The 1,173-nt window shown below is 43.6% G+C and overlaps 1 pseudogene; it reads left to right on the forward strand.

Annotated features, from left to right (window-relative positions):
* The first annotated feature begins 254 nt into the window (after positions 1-254).
* On the forward strand, positions 255-1,173 carry LOC125429505 (annotated as a pseudogene).

The following is a 1,173-nucleotide window of genomic DNA, read 5'->3' on the forward strand; positions in this document are numbered from 1 at the left end:
GTTAACAGTTCATAGAGGTCAACGTAATTTATTCTATCATTTAAAAGAATTATTGATTATATATGTTGATTATATAAATATAGAAAGAACCTATATAATATATGGGAGTGACATTTTGTACCTTTGTCCTCTAGATCCAACCCTGGGCACCGCTTGTGCCCTTAGAAGAGAAAATTGTGGGCCTTGGAATTTATCAGCCTACATCAGCTGCAGGTTTCTAGTTTTCCTGCTATCTCTTCAGCACAATTGGTCCAATGAATCAAAGAAATACAAGTGATGTTTCTGAATTCTACCTTCGTGGTTTTCCATTCCAGCCTGAGGTCCAAAGACTCTTCTTCCCACTCTTCCTTTCCATCTATCTGCTCACCCTGCTTGGGAATGTAACAATCATCTTGTTGATCCACTCTGATATGCAGCTCCGCCAGACTCCGATGTACTTCCTTCTGAGTCACCTTGCCCTGGCTGATCTTGGTTTTACCTCCACCACCATGCCCAAGACACTAGATAATTTGCTGTCTCAGAAGAAGACTATCTCCTACTGTGGTTGTCTAGCCCAGATGTATTTCTATGCATCTTTTGGCAACTCAGACAGCTTTCTACTGGCTTCCATGGCCTATGACTGCTATGTGGCTATCTGCTGGCCACTGCGCTATTCTATCATGATGAATCACAAACGTTGCCTCCAGTTGGCCACAGTGTCGTGGGTGATTCCCACAATTCACTCATTGCTTTATACTTCTTTGGTGTCCCGCCTTGACTTCTGTGACTCTGGAGAGATCCCTCATTTTTTCTGTGACCTTTACCCCGTTCTGGATGTCTCTTGCTCTGATACAAGCACCATAGAAATGCTACTAGTGACAGAGGGGGTAGTGGAGATCCTGGGGCCTTTTGCGCTCATTATCACTTCGTACGCCTTCATCTTCTTCACCATCATGAAAATTCCGTCAGCTGTTGGGAAGCTCAAGGCTTTTTCCACATGTGGTGGTCTTGTTCTATGGCACTGTAAGCTGGGTGTATTTCAAACCAAATTCAAAGAACGCAGACCGCAAAGACACAGTGGCAGCTGTGATGTTTACAATGGTGACCCCCATGTTGAATCCATTCATATACAGCCTTAGGAACAGTGAGATGAAGGCATCCATGAAGAGGGTAATTAAGAGGCATTTTCATTAA

Source organism: Sphaerodactylus townsendi, linkage group LG03 (genome assembly GCF_021028975.2).
Source record: "Sphaerodactylus townsendi isolate TG3544 linkage group LG03, MPM_Stown_v2.3, whole genome shotgun sequence".
Classification (NCBI taxonomy): Eukaryota; Metazoa; Chordata; class Lepidosauria; order Squamata; family Sphaerodactylidae; genus Sphaerodactylus; species Sphaerodactylus townsendi.